The 18456-nt window shown below is 43.5% G+C and overlaps 1 protein-coding gene across 1 annotated transcript in view; it reads right to left on the bottom strand.

Moving 5' to 3' along the window:
- The window catches only part of LOC119393330 (synaptic vesicle glycoprotein 2C), a 163280-nt gene that overhangs the window by 91761 nt on the left and 53063 nt on the right, over positions 1-18456 (bottom strand). Inside the window, exon 2 of the mRNA XM_037660297.2 lies at positions 4806-4914. The gene's annotated coding sequence lies outside the window, so the exon portion shown is untranslated. The remainder of the gene's footprint in view (positions 1-4805; positions 4915-18456) is intronic.

Here is an 18456-nt window from a genome sequence, read left to right as displayed (position 1 = left end):
CACAACCGAAACTTTCTCGTTTAATGTCCCGCGCGTTCTCTGCTCAGTTATAAATAAGATCGTACAGACAATTCTTTCTTCTTCCCGACTGCACGCCAATGGCTAGGGACACATATCCGAAGGTCCGCGGGCACCCACACCAAAACCGAACAAAATTTAATAAGGAAGGAGGCTATACACACTCGACTGCGTAGGAGAACCCTAATGGCGACATAAAGCCTTCTCTGAAGCTCCTTCCGCGCCTTTTGGAAAGCCCGATAACTTCGAGTTTAAACATTTTTGCAACTTGTACATTGCTTCTTCTGGTAGACTACGTGGTTAGGCAACCCAACTACGAAAGAGACTTAAACGAATAATAAAATTGTTGTGTAATACTTTCACCGCTGGTACGCCCAACAAAGCGGAATGTTGCAAGAAAAATATAAGCAATGTTAGTGCAAGCAAGTAAGGCTATTTCTCAACCTCCCAGAAAACATTTGTTAAAATTTCTATTAAGACTATACGTGGGTACATTGGCTGAAAAGGCAGCCCGACATAGCGGTGTTTGTGGGCTGATCGAGATACATTTGTTCTTACGACATTTGAATCCCAAGTAACTGAAATGCTGCTGCCGACAAGCTGAACCTTAAAAAAAGAAAAAAGAAAAGGTGGGAACGTTGGAGAACTTCGTGGACGGTGATGGCAGTTGGCGCTATAGCAACAGAACGTTAAAGCAACAAAGATATACTTTTTCTTTATATGCACGCGAGCTCCGGTGCTCGACAAAATACTCGGGCTGCAGAACACGTTCCTCACTGGGAACCAATAAAGTCAACGCTGCACGGGCACAGCCATTTACACAATGATTATATAATCATTATATATATATATATATATATATATATATATATATATATATATATATATATATATATATATATATATATATATATATATATATATATATATATATATATATATATATATATATATATATATATATAGGAGAAAGGTATACGCTTCTAAAAAACTGTTTATTTGTCGACGTTTCGGTCGGAGACCGATCTTCATCAGGATGAAATTTACAGGCTTCGGGGCGCTTTTATATCATCGTGCTCCGAGCCGAGAGAAAGAGAAAAAGGTTTCTTAACCTTTTTCTTTTTCTCTTTCTCTCGGCTCGGAGCACGATGATATAAAAGCGCCCCGAAGCCTGTAAATTTCATCCTGATGAAGATCGGTCTCCGATCGAAACGTCGACAAATAAACAGTTTTTTTAGAAGCGTATACCTTTTTCCTAATTATTTTACGGCAACCGAAGACAGACTCTTCATAATCTGCGTACCATATATATATATATATATATATATATATATATATATATATATATATATATATATATATATATATATATATATATATATGTAATTTATGAAATGGGGCATACTTTGACGTTTGCTACTATCAAGGGTTTCAAATTTCGTAACAGATGAAAACATCATACGATTTGCGCCAGACGCACACACCATTACTTGAAAAAGCTCAGTGATGTAATTAGAGATAGGGAAGGAGAGACGAATGAGAAGGCAGGGAATCCAACCAGAATAAGTGCCCGCTTTTCCGCCCTACACTGTGGGCAGGCTGGTTTGAACAATATTTACTTAGGCATTGGAAAGCTTGGAATATTTACTTAGGTATTACATGTAAAATGACAGTCCACGCGTAGGCGAGGCGAACGATAACATAATTATCCGTGACTGCATTATTTCGGTCAGGTCAGTTTCTATATATATATATTACTTACCTAAACCGAGTTATGTGCTTAATTTTATACATGAAAAAAAATTATAGAAATAGTTTAGTTAAGAACGTCACTCACACGTATAGTTTAGAATTCCTACAAACATCAGCACGCAAAAAGGGTGATACTTAGCAAGTAGCAAGGATCCGAAGCACACTATAAGCTATAACTTGATACTAAGGTGTCATAATTATGGAACCGATATAATTGCCGTGTCATGAGCGAAGTAACGTGAGTGGTTTCCGTAGCATGGTGTGACTGACGTGTTTCTCGCTTCCGGTGCACGCAGTCCCGCGTTCGCTGTCAGCATTCTTCCGGCGTAGCCTCGAAGATCGGCTTTTGCTCCTCAGAGCAAGCCGTTGATAAGGCGTCATTGTGAACACCGTGTATTTGGCGGTGTCATGTAACAACCTGACTAGACAGTATATAAGCGGATAAACGTTAAATAAAAATATTTTTCGACATAGTCTGAACCTAAATGGAATGTCGCTAAGAGCGTAGTTACTACCAATGTTGTGCTTATAGTCAGAAGTTGGAAGTTTAGGGAGCACGAAACGCAAGAAAAAATGCCCCCACTTCCCCGAAGGGAATCGTGAGGAAATGCGAATGCATTCGCCGAGAGTACACGGCGTAGTAATTTTAATGGCGTAAAGCTGGACACATCGACGCGCTCAAGTGTCTCCCTTTTGGGCGCCTCTTTCAACGAACGCTTCCTACGTGCGTTTGTAATCACCTCAGGGATGTTGCCACCGCCTTCAATGCAGCACAAACGCGTTTAGAACGCGCTGTTTTCAGGCTGTGCCAAGGCAGCACAAACGCTACAAACGCGTTTCAAACGCACTGCATTGAGGCGGTGGCGCAGGGAGGAGAGAGAGCGAACGGCGAGAGAAGGAGCGGCGAAGCACTGCACCTACCCTCTCCTACACACTCTCCACACACGCGGGAGCTCCGCCGAGCTCCCGCGATGCGAGCGCCCTCACACGCCAGAGCGCGCTCCTCCTCTCCACTCACTCTCCGCTACGGCGAGGATAAGCGCGCGCGCCCGCAGCTGTTGCTATGGGAGAGGGAGTGAGAGCGGAGAGGCGCGCGGACACCGACCGGCGCCTGACATAGCCCGACTAAGAAATGCATTCGCATTTAAAAGCTGAGTTTTCTCGCTGCTTCGGCAAGGAACTTTGACTTCAGGCCTGTTCTAAAACGCGGTAGCACCATATACTGTGCAGTTCGACCAAATGTAGTCGTAAATTTTCTTTACTGAGACTAATAAATCAAGTACAAAAATAATATAGCTTAAATGTATATGTTCTGCCTTTAGAGTGTCTACGCCATTTAGTGTAAGACGCTCATGTTCGTTCCACTAACCGTCTTTGCTACGCTTATAAAAATGTTTATTTTTGTAATATTGTTTGTTGTTCGAACCATAACTGCTTGTGCGTACTATATTCAAAATTGTTATTCAGGACTGCTTTACTTGCACGCCATGAAGCTGCCCTGTGCACGAATTGGCCAGGTTCACCTCAAGCTGCTGCTAATTGCAGCTTTTATTGCCTGGTCATCCTTGCAACCAGTTGCAAATAAATTATTCAATTACTGGGAAATTCAAAGTTTTCTCTGACCTAGTGGTCTCTAAACTTTTGATGTCGACTGTACATTCATTACCAAAAACAAGATGGCCAGTACGTCGCAGAACGCCTAATATTTAGCGTGTATTAGTGCACGGCCGAGTGAGACCAAGCCTGCAAGCTCAGAACATCAGCATGCGCGGTTCCTTAAGACGTATACACTACCGCGCGCTGCGAAAACGATGTGACGAGGTAACAGAGTATAACGCCCTCGACGAAATGAGTTAAGCGTGATGGCGAGAACAGAGTGACAGAAAAGAAACGCTTAGACAAGCAACACGCATAGCGCCACCGCGTGGGAAGCAGCCTCTCGACGGCAGCACTCAGCCGAGTGCGACACTGCCTCCTTGTCGCAGAGGGGGCAGGACCCTTAACTAGATGTGGCCAGCAAAGTACCGGGCGTGCGGGCTCTGGCAGAAACTTCGTTACGGAAGCTTGAACTTTTTTGTGTGTGTGTTTGTCTGAGCAGAGTTGCTTAGCTGGACGTTTGGAACGGCTGGCTAGCCAGCAGTCAGGGCCGGAGAACTTGCGCTAACAGGCTACGCTCAGCGGCTTTGAGGGAGCCTTCCATTCCTCGTGCAAACTTTTTTGTTGGTTTGTCTGTTTCTATAATCTCGTTCCCTGCTCTACCCTTTCTTTCGCTGCGTTAAGGAAAAGTTCCCAAGCGCTCAAAACGAGGTGGCCACAATTAGAAGGAGGACGCGAAGACGCGGACCGGGGAGGTTGACATTTCATGTATTCTTTGTTTTGATCTCGGCTGTGACCGCACGGTAAAAGTTGTCCTTGAAATCCTAAAGGAAAAGGGCTGTCGGCGCCTTGCTGTATCGCGATGTGGGCGTTCTAGACTTAACAGACAGAGAGAGAAGGAACTTTTATTTGGTCCTGAGAAGACGATGAGTGCCCGGTATCGTCTGCGGGCCGCTCTCACAATGGAGCCGGGAAGTTGAGACTCTCGGCGACTTCGAGAGTAGCTCAGGGCTGTCCAGAGACTCTATACTTAATCAGCACTAATGACGTTTGACCATAGACCACTCATTATAAGGAAGCTTTTGGGACCGTAGACAACAAGAGCATTGGAGAAGCGCGCTTTAAAAGCATTAAATTTTAAAACGCATTTTTCTGTTGTATATGATTGTGGACTATGCTGCCTTGACTGTTACGTTATGAGTGTACATGAAGATTCGTATCAATGGTGTATGTACCACCTGCTGACTTCAGAACTTCATATATGGGCCTGACCGGGCTGAATTTCGTAAGCTAAAATTGCCAAAGAATGTAAACGGCATTCTTGGCCGTCACATATGTTTCATCGTTTTAAACTGATAGCGCGTTCATTAATTTGGTGGATTGCAAGATCTCACTAGGACAGCCAAACTACAAGCACTACGTGCTGGAAAAACACTCACTATTGGTTGATCACGAAATGTTGGAATCAGCGTGTTGCTCCGGTCGTAGATTGTACAGAAACCGCAGGCAGCAGGGATTCTTGGTTTGATGCTGCATTCAGCTCATGGCCTGCAAAACATTAAAAAGGTGACAAGAAACTAAATTAGATCCACAGGAACGACCGTTGTACGTTGACTGTGCTTTGTGCTTCTTCAATACGTATATTCTCATGAGCAAGAAAGTCACACACAGCTTCCTTCGAGAATGTGTCAGTCGACATTGCGCAAGAATATGTCCGAACTCCTGATCAGAAGTACTCTTGCGCGTCCCCCTGGCTTTTTATACTTACGTTGTTTTAGGCGTGACTTGAAGAATGCTATAGAATAAGCGGAGAAGAAGACACACAACTGCTTGTCTCTGTCCTGTCGAAATTCCTTGGATTCTGGCAACGCAAAAGGAAGACTTAACGAGGAACACAGACAAACAGCACTTCAAGTGATGGTTTACTGCGACATGGCACGCGGGAGTAAAACAAAGACAGCTCAGAAAGCTATGGCTTTAATACATCAGTTAAGTCAGCGACCGACATTTCTGTGCGAGTTCCATCTGTGTAGTTGTTGTCAGAATCAATAAATGTTCTGTATTTCTTACTGTCACATTGTTCATGTTCCTTGGTTAGCTTAAATATCAACTTCAAGAGCAAATACTCTTTGCGTGAAAATATTTTCGACTGTTCATCTTTAATAAGACGACAGAGTGTGAGAGCAGGGTCGAAGGTTAACATGGCAGAAGACGTTCCAATAGTCTCGAAAAACAGCGAGAATTCCTGATTGTCAGTTAACTTCGAGACTATGTGCAAAAGCACGTTTACCTGGGCCAGTTACTCACAGGGAACCCCGATCATGATAAGAAAATTTACAGATGCACGAGAAAAGTTGCGATGCATACAAGGCACCATCAAATTGCCGCCGACAACTTACCGATATTTTTAAAAAGTAAGCTATAAAAGTGCTATTTCCTATTTGCGACAGAAACTTGCGGGATAACATAGAAGCTCGAGAAGTCTTGAACTGCGTAGGATGTGATGGCACAAAAAAGGTTAGGTATATATATATATATATATATATATATATATATATATATATATATATATATATATATATATATATATATATATATATATATATATATATATATATATATATCTTCTCGAGCTTCTCTGTTAGCCCGAAAGTTTCTACCGCATATGCTAGCACTAAAGAAATGCAACATTACACTTTTACGCCCGTGGGATTACATATATAGTGGCAACGAGGGCTGGTGTTATTGTAGTTTGCATAAAGTTGAAAAAATGGTGCTATGGAAGTTATGTTTTGCGTAGAGCAGTTAAATGGTTTTCTATTAAAGATTTACGGAATGGGTATCAAGGGATGAAAAGCACAGTCGAGGACGGCAAAGAGTTATGTAATGTCATGAAATTAAGAGCTTTTCAGCCATGAGATGAATCAGCTATCGCACGGCACTAGTAGTTCGAAATCAATGTGAGAGGCGTTCTTTCTCAAGTGGCCATAAATTGTACGATACTAACTATCTATGATGATAAATGGTTAGAATTAAATATAATTGAAGCGCCCTGTCGCTATACATACATGGATGGATGGATGCGAAACTTTATTGTTGATACATACATGTAATTTTTTTTTATTTCAAAGCAACATTCTAGAAAAAAACTAAAGCCTAGCAATGGAATGTACAGAACCAATGTCCTAGCCGTGCGGCTGTGTCGGAGAAGCTCTCATTTGTAAATGGTATAGAAGCAAAGACGCGAAGAATAAAATTTTTGCCTTTAGGGTACAGAAAAGATATTGCTATGTTGGCGTAGTTTGTCATCACGAACGTTTGTCGCGACTCAAGTCAGAACCATGCTCTTGTACTCCACTTTCGGCAAAGTAATTTCTTACGCAATATTTGTACTGAAATGTGTGATTTTTTTCTATTGAAGTACTCGTGTCATACGTTTTGAGAAGTTTCGTTTCATCGTCCATAAGACTTCACCCACAGCCACCGCGATCATTCGCCAATTCCCGCAACGCTCGCGTTCGTTCAACGGAATCATAAAAGTCCTTGTATGGGTAAACACCCCTTCTAAATCTTTATTTGGCCCTATTTTGTAATGCAAATCCTCCCGGCTCAAGTTGGTTCGACAACTTGTCTGCCATGAAGCGAAGAAAACTTCTCACGAATTCCAAGTCTAAATCCGACCAAATGCTCCACGAACCGCCTCAACAAACCGCTTCCTCCCAATGATGCCGGGAAGACCAGAGCTCGGACCACTCCTGCGCACGCACGAGGCACCATCTCCTTCGTGGCTTACTAAAGCCAGGATGAACTGAACGCTCGCATTCTATTACTGCGATACGACTGGCAGCTGCCGAAAAGACCCAAGTATAGCGGTACTTCCTCCTCCGCGTCCTTTTGAGAGCCTCGGCTCTTCGAGTTCGCCACGTCCAGCCTTAAAGCCACAAAGCGCACGCACACACGCACGAATGGCACGCCGCATCGTTTCGGCGCAAAAACTTTCGCGTTGTTCGTGGAGAAGTGGAACAGTGACAACGGTGCCGGTGGCGCACTCGAAGCGCTCATCGCAGAGAAACTCGGCCAAGTTCAGTGTCGTCGTCGTCGTCCTTTTGTGGCCCCGCATAAGTGCACTCCACTCCACGCCGAATGAAAGTATCGAAAGAAAGCGAGACAGCGTTGCGCACACCGGAGAGGGGCCAAGGACGACGTCGCACCAGCGACGACGTGGCGTCCACCTTATCTATTTACGTGCCCTCCAGCAGCAGCGTATGGAAGAGAGTAAAAAAAAAAAAAAAAAGGTCATCGGGCTAAGTGAAAAGGAGCTCCCGCAGGCGTCCCGCTGATTGGATGTCTCTGAATAGCGAGCTTCGAGGGAGGAGAAGCGTCAGCTGCCGGCAAATAACGCTACGCGGTTAAAAGAATTTCCTTGCTCTCCCTCCGCCCCCCCCCCCACATATAGACGCTATACATGCATGGATATTCGTTCGCCTGTTGGGGTAGTCTGCTGCGCTTTGTAATTTTGTTTTATGTGAGCTGCAGATCCCAGCTGTCGCAAAAGAGACCAAGTGTGCGTTACCCGATGTCCTGTTGAGGCACCACCAGTAACTCCTGGTAATCTGTTAAGTAACAGCGACTAGCCAATAATACCTTGCTGATCTAACCGATATAAGATACTAACAAAAGAGTCGTAGAAAATAGCACGAGATGTCAAATTCAGGTGTTTCCAGCAATGTATACACATAATGCGTTTATACTTTTTCAGACGACGTGAGAAGGCTGTTGTTTTGATAACGTAACGTTATGTGCCTCTGTAACCGACTCTTGTTCTATCAAAATCATCTTTCATTTTTGTCCGCCATTATTCTGAACGTATCTTGCTTACATCTACTGCTGACCTGTTTACACCGCCGTCCACTTTTGAAACCCAGGACCTCTGATAAATGCATGCCTCACGGTTGTTATTGAGTGAATATCCCGGCATTTCATATTGCGATGTGTTTCCAAGCTGACGCGAAGCTTCCTTGCGCAAAAGAGGCACGGCTATTTCTTCTTTGAAAGGCCCCCAAAAATGGCAATGATTATGCGCGGTGAACTACGCACACACTCACTATCATTCCATTTCAGTTCCGGAATGTTCATGGAACTAATAAACAACGAACCTTTATAATATCATACACAAAAATAGAAGAAGGAAAAAGTAAAAATGTAGTCTTTTAGAAAACAACCTCATTTTGTAGCCGCGTACATGCTTTCAGCAATCACATCCGCGAGCTGGTTTCGTTGAAAACAATACTAGGCTCCATTTAAAGCTCAAAAAATGGCACAGTGAAGCATGCAATCAGGTAAATGGCATTCGTACGTTCCTGTAAAATGAGTTCCGGGAAAAAGCAAGGCACGCGGAACTCCGCATTCGAGCATGGTTAGACGACGAAAGCAAATCTTAGCGGAAGGGTTTAACAAAACCTCCACTATCTCTTATAAAGCCACAAAATAAAAAAAAAATTAAGAAGAGAGACACTGAAAGATGCCGACGCGACAGAGGAAAAAGAAAAAGTAGTCAATACTGTATTGTTTTCCAAATCGTCCTAAAGGGTGCCTTTTTATTCCAAGCACCCCGAGGCAGCGTAAAAAAAAAAAGAAAAAGAAGAAAGCTTGCTTTTAAAGCTGGTGTTCTCGAACGTAATGTACCTCCGGTTGTGCGATTCCGGAATGATTTGTTTACAATTTCCTTTTCCAGGTTGCTATGGGAACAAACAAATACCGTCCAGATGGCACTATCGCGAAATCGAGCATTATTATTCGCATAGTTTTTCTTTTTATATATCTTTGCGCCAAGTGCCGGTATAACTTCCTGTTCTTCCGGTGGAAGCGCGCATGTCGCGTCTTTCGCGTAGCTTCGCCTGCATGGGGTATATAGCATTTTCAATACGTAAACATTGTGGGACTTCAAAGTGGTGCGCCTTCAAAACACTTTTTAGCAACACGTTTTTTTATTCTTTGTTACTATCTTTTTATTATTTGTTCTATCGCCTCAAACTATTTCTTTATTTCAAGAAAACTTTTCCTTCTAGTTTTTGTCGCTACAAGACTCCATATAAAGCGACAAAGATGGAGAACGCGAATCTGTAAAAAAGAAAAGAAAAAGAAGAGAGAGAAAAAAATTGCTGACTGAAAAAAAACAACCTGCGCTTCTTTTTATTTTGGGCACTTCACTTGTTTACTCAACCGCATCTCAGCACGGACCAGAAAACATCTTGCCATAACTTTTTTTCTTTCGCTGTGAGGCAAACTGCGATGAAAATCAAACAAATTATAGCTATACATAGATTTTTAAAGATGCTTGGTAAAGATGAAAGGGGACGGTTACATGAAATAATAATAATTGTTGGAATTTTACGCACCAGAACTACGATATGATTATGAGAGACGCCGTAGTGGAGGGCTCTGGAAATTTTGTCCATCTGGTGTTCTTTAACGTGCGTCTAAATCTAAATACACGGGCCTCATGCCTTTCTCCTCCATCGAAATGCAGCCCCCGCGGCCGGGATTCGATCCAGCGACCTTCGCATCAGCCGTCGAGCACGTAACCACTAGACCACCGTGACGGGTTGCACGCATGACTCTTATCTTGGCAAATAATATGAGGCAATACTTGCCATCAAGTATGATTTGAACCTTGTAGCTTTTCTTTTAAGTGGTTATCGTGCCGCAGAAGAATACAAAAAAAAAGTGACCGAACGCGCGCTGACGACTATGTCAATGCCGAAGTTTTACAGCTGCGGTTAAGTATTCTACAGTTATTATATGCAAAAAAAAATAAAAATAAAATTCAGTCTGGAACTTTTCGCGGACTGCAGCACTACATAATGGTGCACTTTTTGATACAATGGCCAGGCGTAACAGTGCGAATGAGCGGGATTGAAAGATGACAGGGCATTAAGAGATCAAATATATAATTACTGAAAGTAAGAATCCACGCAAGACGTTATGATGCAAACGCGTAAAGAGAAGCTGATTACAGCAAATTCTGGCGTGAAGATGAAGACGATGCGAAAAAATTGGCTGAGGTTTAGCTCTTTTAAACCTAATGATCATGAACGAAAGGCATGTTAGGCTTGGTCCATGCGCACAAGCCGCGGCTGCAGTAGCTTCGATCTTGTAACGCTTCCCTGCTTGGTAAGCTTCTGTATAACCTGCTAACCTGCCCTCCCTTTGCCGCGGTGTTTCAGCAAGAAGTTCTGCATTTGCTTTAGATTTCGCAGCCTGCCGTGTAGCTACGTCTATCTGATGATTGGATTCAGCCTGTCGCTTGCACTGAAGCGCACGCACAGACGACCTAGCCGTGCGCCACCCATGGCGATACCGCGCGACAAAGCGCCGGCGAAGCAGCCTTCGGACCTCCGCCTAGTCACGTGGTACTGAAGCGGCGAGGCTCCAATCGAGCGCAGCTGTGACGCTTCTCCGCAGCGGATCACGTGACGTTTCTTGGAGCGAAAAAGACGCAGGGACGAATGAGCTGCAGCTACGGCTGGAGCGTCCAATGTGGCTTAGAGCCAAGAGCGTTTACTATTTCTCTGGCTCGCGCCTCAGTCCATGCCGCTCTTCTTTTGCCAAGGCCGGCCCGAAGCACCTTGCGTTGGCTTGCGCTCCAACGGCTCAAGGTCTGTGTGATGCGGTGAATGACCTTTCAGTCTAAAACATGTGCGCTGAACTTATTGGAGCGAGTCGTCACCTTCTACTTCAATCGAGCCTCGAATAAGAATAAATGCACAGTACTTTACACGGGTTCCAGTAGCCTTTCGACATCGGCGTGTGTGGTACGGATTTGTCAGTGGCCCATGCTGTGCTCGTTATACATCAAAGTGACATTTTTCTTAAGGAAAACTAAAACTTACAAAATAGTGGCAACCATACAGAACAGTTAAAATACGTAAAAAGTATTTCGAAGAAACAAAAAATGAAGAATGCGCAAAGTCTATGTGAGACTTTACAAAAAAACTTAATTTCTTTAGAGCCTACCCCACTCCGTATTTTGTAAAAAAAATTCACCCTGAAAGTGAAATTAGAAAAGAATGTGACGCATGCGATGGCATCATTGAAATCAGACACATGCTGGCGGGCTGTCCCGCGACTCTCGCCAACCCCGAAGAAAAATGGCTTCACTGGCGGAAGATGATCTCCAGCTGTTCATATGAAGATCAACTACGGGCTGTCCAGAGGGTTCACGATGGCGCCCTAAGGCTCGGCCTAACGGTGCCGACGTGGACGCGGTCCGCCTCGGTCTGAAAAGACCGGGCTTCAGGACTCTTAATAAAGTTTTGTGAATGAATGAATGTAAAGAAGGGAAAAACACTGGCTTTGACAATTGGAGTGATGTTGATGTAGATTAGAGTAACAACAGGCGGAAAAGAACGTTTCTGCGCTAGCGTCACGCGGCGTTTGGTGATTTAGACGAAATCTTCCAAAGGTCGAAAGAGCAAGAAATGAAGGGATTAGCAGACGCACGCGAGGAATGGCGAAAGAGAAAAGAAAGCTGTTAGTCGCAGAAGTAAACTTTCGAGAAGGTTTTTATTCGCCATTACGACCCGTAGAGGAGGAAAAAAAATAATATTTTAAAGCGTACAAATTCAAGACCGACGCATTTCTTTCAACGAGAGAGCGGTAAAATTTCGAAGGAAATGCTGTACGGTCAGAAAACGGAGAAAACGAGATAACCTGAAAGGACCCGACTAAGAAGTAAGGCTTAGAGAGAGAGAGAGGGAGTTAAAAGAGAGTTAAGAAAGATATAAAGAGGGACAGAGAAAGAGATTTGCGAGAGAGAAAAGGAGTTAACAAAAGAGAAAGAGTTGAAAAACATTTGCGAGAGAGAGAAAGATTCAAGAAAGAGAAAGAGGGAAAAACTTGGAGGACGCTTGAGCTTCGCCTTTAAAGGGACACTAAAGAGCAAAACGAATTTTCTCATATCAGTAAAGTACTCTTTCACGATGCCAAAAACAGCACGCTTGCTGCGAGAAGACGCTTAGTAAGCGAGAAAACGCGCAAAAACAAAAAGTGGGCGGCGATGCTACCTTGAAGTTTCCGCACCATTCGCCGTGACGTCACATGTTTTGACGGCGCCTACTAAGGACTACGTAGTTCATAATCGGTAAAAATGAAGTACATTGTCCTATAAGGGGGCCATAGACTTAACATACCAAGTTTGGGGTAATTTTGTTGAGCCAATGGCGCCAAAACACGACAAGTACACTTTGAAATCCGTGACGTTACGCGGGGAGATTTCGGAGCCAAATTTAAAAATGAAAGTTTGAACTTTATTTTCTCCTGTATTAATAAACCTATTATGGCGAAATTAACGACATTAGAGTTCTCAGAGCACAATTTATCAATCTAAAACGATCCATTCTTTCTCTTTAGTGTCCCTTTAGGAGTGGAATGCGATAGCGTAATCGAGCCCCGTGCGCATCGCCTTCTCAACTGCTAGCCTAGCTTCCGTTCTTGGTGGATGCCTCAACGGTGCCGCATGGAAACGAACGTCTGTGCGATTAACATTTGCCGTTTCAAACTACCCTAAAATGTCTACTGCAAGTACAGTTGCGAGGTGCCCACTACACCATAATCCACCCCTTTGCAAATCAGCGAAGGGCACACTATGCGTCCGTAAGGCAACGCGCGAAACTACGCAGCTGCTCACTTTGTTGACACTTTGACTGCTGGTGATGTTAAATATGTCCGGGCGTGTTGTAATGAGTAGGCCTTTAAAGCACCCGCTCGTTGCGCAATTCACATGATTTGACACCTGGCGCAATTCTACGCTTCTGCCACGCAATACTACATGCGTTATAAGGACACTCCTCCCACTACATGATATTCATATACTGCTCTTTTTTTTCGTAGCAGTTTCAAGCAATGGCTTGTCCCTATGGTAGAACGCCTGCTTGCCACGTAGAAGCCCTGGGTTGGAGTCTCACTCGAATTAAATAATAATAATATCTGGGTTTTAACGTTCCAAAACCACGATGTGATTATGAGAGACGCCGTAGTGGAGGGCTCCGGAAATTTTGACCACCTGGGGTTCTTTAACGTGCACCTAAATCTAAGTACACGAGCCTCAAACATTTTCGCCTCCATCGAAAATGCAGCCGCCGCGACCGGGATTCGATCCCGCGACCCACTCGAATAAAAAATTATAATTGTTTATTTTATTTTCATGTTTCTCGATTTTTCGGTCACGGACAACGCTGGTTTTCCGCTTACGACTAACGACGCCGACGCCGAAATTTCTGCGAAGCGAGTTCTTTAACGCTATCGCGTTAAAATGAATGAAAAGCGACGTGCGCTTTTAGCACCGAAAACGCGCTTACAGTTTATCCGAAGGCAGAGGGAAGGATCGGCGGCGCGATGCGCTCGTACTTCCGACGAGAGAGAAAAGAAACACGAGTCTAGCGCAATAGCCTTCCTCCGTCCCTGGCCCCATTTCGGTGCGGGAGAGCATAAAGGGAAAAAACGCCTTTCAGCGGCCGTATATACGATGGGGCAGACGCCTGCCGTCGGAGCACGTATCTCGTGGCTCGCTCCTCGAGGAAAAACCTTGCCAGTGCTCTTAAATGGCGTCAGAAATTTAATTTCTTCCCGATTTCCTTTTCTTTTCTTTCCTTAATACTCGCGCGCGCGCGAGTGGGAGAGAGAGAAAAATGAGCTTGGAAAGTAATAAACCGACGAGTGCATCGTCTGGACTTTCTCCAGCGTAAAATGAGCGTAAAAGAGAGATTGAGGGAGGGTAGCCGAGAGGGAAATTGGGGAAGAGATTGCGATGGGGATCTTTTGAGATCAGACAGACAGACAGACAGACAGACAGACAGACAGACAGACAGACAGACAGACAGACAGACAGACAGACAGACAGACAGACAGACAGACAGACAGACAGACAGACGACAGACAGACAGACAGACAGACAGACAGACAGAAGACAGACAGAACAATAGATAAGATATAGATAGATGTAATAGATAGATAGATAGATAGATAGATAGATTAGTAGATAGATAGATTAGATAGATAGATAGATAGATAGAGATAGATAGATAGATAGATAGATATAGATAGATAGATAGATAATAGATAGATAATAGATAGATAGATAGATTAGATAGATAGATATAGATAGATAGATAGATAGATAGATAGTAGATAGATAGATAGATAGATATATAGATAGAGTGAGGATAGATAGAAGATAGATAGATAGATAAGATCGATAGATAGATAGATAGATAGAAATAGATAGATATATAAGCTAGATAGATTAGATCACTGAGAACTGCGGCGCACTGAAATGCAACGCAGAAAGTAAGTAGTTGCTACGAGAAATGTGCAGAGGCTTGCCAGAGAAGCTTTGTTTTTTGCTTGCTACTCCAAGTAGGGAAATGAAGAAATCGATGGGCAACTTAAACATCGTATTGGGAATGACAATGGACAGTGTTGCCAACATCAGCTAATGTTTCCTGCGGATGACCAACATTCATGATCGCTTAGCCATCATTAGACAATGCTATAGACACAATTTAGCCATTGTTAGACCATGCTAACGAACGCTCGTAGTATGCAAGTAGATGGCCAAGCACTTGTCCGGAGTTGGCCTACATTTCGCAAATCTCACATCCACCTCGTCCTTTCAATCCTCATTTTCCCAGAGCGTGGCAGCCAACCGTGCTGAACATTATTAAACTCCCTGTCTTTTTCTTTCTAACAGTGAAACTGCTTAAGCCGGCCGTAAGAGCTTTGGTTTGTACAAAAGACTATAATCATCATGGATGGGTATGTGCCACAGAAATTGGGCAAATCCCACTATTCACCGCAGGTCCCCAAGAGTGAAGAAAGCAACAAACGGGCGGCAAACACCTATTAGGATTCCTAGACAGACGTATCCACTAATTGAGAAAAGCGTTAATAAACCATCGGGATTAACCCAGTGATAAACACCGTGCCGCACGTTTCTGTTTCGCTAAAGCATCTGTACAGAGTGCTTCAGCGGTACGTACGAGAGAATACTAGGGAACGGGAAAGGCAACGGCGGCTGCGAGGAGACCCCACAGCGATGGAAGTCCTTCGCGAACGACTACGTGCCCGTAGATCTACGGGAGGTGCGAGCCCTGCGTTTCAGCGAGAGTTTGCATCTCTGGAGTTTGGACATTCGTGTCGTGTCTGGGACTGTCTGTGGTTTAACTCGAGCCTCTCTGCGATGAGAATAAACCCAGAAACAACCTAGCATCACCTATCTAAAGACTAGCAACAACCTAGATACAACTTAGACTGCAGAATAGTCCAGTTTCGCTGTTTCAAGCCTTTGAAACTAAAACTTCATTGATTCCAACATTCCATCATTTGGGGTGCTGAAGGCCGGAGTCAAAAGCCTCTCTTCACAGGCTTGACTAAGATTACGACCCCGTAATAAAATGATACGAATATGCAAGCGTACAGGGCAATAAAACAACGTGCGGAGTGAAAAACAACATATTTAGTTCAAATTTTATAGAACTTAAACAGTAAAATAGCTCAATAAATTAAAAAAAAGCATTGTACTAAGCCTTGCGCGACTTAGCGCAAGCTTGCTCTTTTTTTTCTCTCTTTCTCTCTGTTCCAGCAATCTGTTTGGTCACCTTTAAATTTTCTAAACGTGGAATGATGTACATTATAGACAAAGACAACTACCTCCCTGGTGAAGCCATTGAATCAAATAAAGCAATTTAAATCATGTTATGAGAATCCTCAGGGTTTATACACTGACGTTTAAAGAGCCTTCATATGACCTACAGATATAGGTGGTGTTCGTTTCTTCATTTTCTTCGTTTAAGTCTTGACGGCTGTGCCTGCTCTTCGCTGTCTTCTTCAATTACAAACGCAATGCTCAACGTATTCAGAGAATACCGCAGGCACCAAAGTCTGAAATCAACGATGCATTTTTAGAACATGCCCTATGCTAAGATAGCTAATGCTCCTTTGGACGAAGAATAGAACATAGAAGGTCACGTGGCACAAAGAAAAAAATCGATGCTGCTATACGGGAAGAGCTCCGTGGCACCGGAGTAAAAGTCTCGCCGTTTCCTCTTTTACAGAGGAGGCGTCTGAAGATTTTTTTGCGAAAGGCCGAATTCCATGCAGGCTTTTAGCCTGCTTGTGCCCTCTGACATTTTTGTTGGTGCAGCGAAAAAGCCGCCGTGTTGTGTTCGCTAATGCTTCGTCGTTGCTCCCTGTACATTTTCTGACCATAAGAAGCGCGTCTGTACTTCCCGAGCTTTGGCAACCTAAAAAGAAACAAGAGATGTCGAACCTGTGCCATTACGAGGTTAAGAGCCAGCTGTTGTGAAGTTTCTTTTTCCATCGTGGGGGCTCCATACAAAGCAATAAAGCATTAAGAATGAGCATTTTACGTGCACATATGTCCAGGACAAGTATATGCAGTTATTAAAATTCGACGGCTCCCTCCAGAGACATTGTTGTTAGGACTGCTATTTTTAGAGAAAGGAGCACTCAGTCGCCCGGAACGGTACTACGTCAATGCAACGGTACGTCATACCCTTTTGGTGAGTTAGGATGATAGCATTATAGCCTGCAGAAATATGGATTGCAGAATGATGTACGAGTGCTCTTGTACGCAAGTTTCCGTTTTTCCTTTTTATGTCTATGGAGTTGGGAAGAGAGTTATCGCTCTTCTGCTTTAGTGTTGTTTCATAGCGAACAGCTGAGGATGAAAGAATATGCATAAACTATTTAAAAATCATTCATCTTTACAGATGCTAACTTGTCAATTCTAATTTTTTATAAGAATTGGAAAAGAGTAACGCGCTTATCAAAAGTTTCCATGAATGTTTGTCTTTGCTTTCTATATATCTTAATTACTATCGCTAATATTACCGCAGGCTGATATCTCAAGACGACAATTACTACCCTCGATTTAGTACCTAGACGAGCAGCAACAACAAACTGGGGCAAATGCATCCTAGTCTGGTGCGAAATACAGCAGCATTCGGCCGCAAATATAGTTTCGCATATCCCACCGCCTGCTGCCTCTCGGACCGAATGCAAGCACGACAGTGAGCTCCAGCAAGGAGACAACGTGCTATAAAATAAATGTTCCTGTTTTCCTATCTGTTCGACTTGTTCATATACAATGCGATGCAATATACGGGACAAGAGATAAGACACCTGGGAGATTAGAGTGGCTTGCACCACGAGTGCTCTGTATTTATGCTCGAGGAGAGAAAAAAAAATAACACGCATCTAAAAAAAAAACAAAATAGTTCTCGGATCTCTCGGTATTATGGCCTATCGCTAAAGTAAAGTTAGGAGACGAAGCGAAAAGAGCACATAAATTAACGTTTTAGCACCAAACGCAAAAGGCCAGATAAGAAACGTAACGGCCCTCTTGTATACGCCGAAAAAGCGCGCCCTCTATTCCTGTCCGAAGGTCAAGTGTCACCTGCGCGCCCGCACGGGTCGTTCGGCCCTGGCGGCGAAGAGAGCAGAAAGCGTAATCGGCGTAATCGGCCTGCTGCTTCAAGAAATAAAACGAGGCGCCGAAAGAAACGTGTTAATAACGAAGCGCCGCTGAGTTTTTTTTAGATGTGTTATGCGTAAAGAGAGAGAAAAAGCTAGGAACGAGTTTGCACGTAATACGCAGGGCAAGCAAAATAACAAAAGAACATCTAGAAAGCCGTAGAAAACTACGTTACAGCACATGAACAATGAGCAAAGAACAACGGCCGGGCCAAGCTCGAGAATATCACCGAGCTAACGACAACACAGCGTACGCTAGCCTATCTTCCGCCAGATTGTCTACCCTATATAGAATGGCAAACCTCGCCTCTTTCTTTCTTTCTTTCTTTCTTTCTTTCTTTCTTTCTTTCTTTCTTTCTTTCTTTCTTTCTTTCTTTCTTTCTTTTTTCTTCTTCCTCTTCTTTCTTTTTTTCTTCTTTTCTTTCTTCTTTCTTTGGTTCGTTCTTTCTCTTTCTTCCTTTCGTTTTCGCTCCTTCTTTCGTTCGTCTTTTTTTCCTTTTCTTTCTTCTTCTTCTCTTTTTTTCTCTTCCTTTCTTT

Source organism: Rhipicephalus sanguineus, chromosome 5 (assembly GCF_013339695.2).
Source record: "Rhipicephalus sanguineus isolate Rsan-2018 chromosome 5, BIME_Rsan_1.4, whole genome shotgun sequence".
In the NCBI taxonomy this organism is placed as follows: Eukaryota; Metazoa; Arthropoda; class Arachnida; order Ixodida; family Ixodidae; genus Rhipicephalus; species Rhipicephalus sanguineus.
Note: the sequence above shows the minus strand (reverse complement) of the source record. Positions and strands in the feature narration are given on the sequence as shown.